At 40.6% G+C, this 2,125-nt stretch overlaps 1 non-coding gene across 1 annotated transcript; it reads right to left on the bottom strand.

Annotated features, from left to right (window-relative positions):
- Positions 1 to 700: 700 nt before the first annotated feature.
- On the bottom strand, positions 701 to 804 carry LOC147514660 (small nucleolar RNA R71). The gene has a single exon (XR_015214561.1). It is a non-coding gene; the product is annotated as a small nucleolar RNA R71 (small nucleolar RNA).
- Positions 805 to 2,125: the final 1,321 nt, after the last annotated feature.

The raw sequence follows: 2,125 nt of genomic DNA, 5'->3' as shown, positions 1-2,125 counted from the left end.
CAGTCTTGATTCAAACTTTGATCCTTCATATTTTTCAGTGTTCTAATCTCTTATATACACTGAACACGCGTACACAAGACGCTATTCATAAGCGAAAGCAAGGACGCTATCGCATTCCTTTCTTCCATACCTCGCATTTCCGCTAGAGGTTTTCTACTAGTATATTAGAATTGTTTGGAGTGTTGCATGTTTAGTTAAGCTCAACTTAGTCTTGCATGAGATTAAGGTCTGGTCGAACAAAAACAACAAACGTAATTACACGGCAACAAACAAGTCTATCTAGTATACCACACACCTACACCTCTAACTACTATCACACACACCATACCGACATAAATGGTCAAGAAAGAGAGACTCCTCTCTCGACTTTTACAAAGCCTTGAGCGATAGCCCTAAATCGCATCGTTAGCTAGCAGACCGATGGGGGGGATTTTCGAATCCCCAAACATATTTAATTTGTTACCCGCTTTTCATGGGTTAGACCATGAAAAACCTTATCGGCACGCGTAGGATTGAACAAGTCCTTACAACATTCCATCATCCTACGGTAGGTGCGAACAAATTAAACCGAGGGTATTCCCTTTCACATTAGCCGATAAGGCGCGCTTGGTTAACTGCCCAAGCGCTAATTGTGGACTCGTGGGCTAAACTTGTTCAAATTGTTTATGGGACATTTTACCCACCCCTAAAGACGGATGAGATGCTTTCCAAGATTCATTTTTTCCGACAGAATCCTCATGAATCATTTTCTGAGGCATGGAATCGTTTCACCGATCTCCTAATAGAGTGTCCACATCATAACTTAGCTAAAGACACGTTAGTTCGTGCCTTTTTCAAAGGTCTTCTACACCACCATAAAGAAGTCCTTGACATAATGAATGGGGGTAGTTTCCTAAGTAAAGGAGCCTCGGAGGCTTATAAATTTTTAGAAGACCAAACTAAACGGAATAATAATTGGGGGGGGTAGTGATGATATCCCCCGCTCAGCTATTTCTTCTTCAACAGTAAAAGCCGCCGGTATGTTTGAGAAGAAAACCGATCCAGAACTTAAAAATCTAATCGAATCTCTAACTAAAAAAGTAGAGGCTATTTCTGCTCAACAAAAGCCTATCCCCATCATGAATGTAAACTCCAACCCATGTAATTTCTGTTTGAGTCCAGAGCACCGACGACGATTATTGTCCTCTAGCTTATGAACAACAACCACCGTAACAAGATAATGTTTACTCTATTAATAACTATCCTATTCCTAACGCCCTTGGAGACAACATCCCAACTTCAGTGGAGAAATAATCAACAAGTAACACCTCCGTGGTACAATAATCAAAAACGTTAGGCAAGCAAACAATTATAACCAAGCTCCACCTAGACAAGGACAAGGACAAGGTCAAGGGAATTATAATAATTATAACAACCAAGTGCAACCACAACAAGGTCAAGCACAAGGTCGAATAATTATAATAATTATAATACCAATAGAGGTATCGTTCCTGTTAATAATAATAACTATCACAACCCACCCAAAAATAATCAACGAGATAGTTCCAAATACACCACCCGTGACTACTACACCTACACAACCGGATCAGATCGACGCCTTTTTATACAAGTTACCCAACAACTTTTCCGCACAATGACTCAATCAAACCAACAGATTTTACAATCCATAAATCGGGGCATACAACAGCTTAGCCCAAGCGAAAAGCCCAACCAAAAGGCGTGTTTCCGGGACAAGCAATACCAAACCCTAAAACAAAGAAAACACGCCTTTGAGGTAAACGGTAATTCTAGTAATGGAAACTACAATCGTAGGTGACCTAAATGCCATCACCACTCTCCGCCTCGAAGAGTGGTTGATAACAAAGTAACTATGCCTATAGTTACCCCCATCAAGATTCTCTACACCGGATATCGAACTAGATACCGAAATAGAAACCAAGAACCTACCACCAGAGGTCCCCAGCTTAAACCACAACCTAAGAAACAGAAAAGCCAAGGTTACACTTCAAGTCGAGCCATACACTAAATATAGAGCTTAAACCACCGCTCCTCAAAAATTAGCCATGCTAACCAGGGATACAAACTTTGAGGAGATTAGGAACGTTTTCAAGAATCTAACGATAAA

This window comes from Coptis chinensis, chromosome 2 (assembly GCF_015680905.1).
Source record: "Coptis chinensis isolate HL-2020 chromosome 2, ASM1568090v1, whole genome shotgun sequence".
Taxonomy (NCBI): domain Eukaryota; kingdom Viridiplantae; phylum Streptophyta; class Magnoliopsida; order Ranunculales; family Ranunculaceae; genus Coptis; species Coptis chinensis.
Note: the sequence above shows the minus strand (reverse complement) of the source record. Positions and strands in the feature narration are given on the sequence as shown.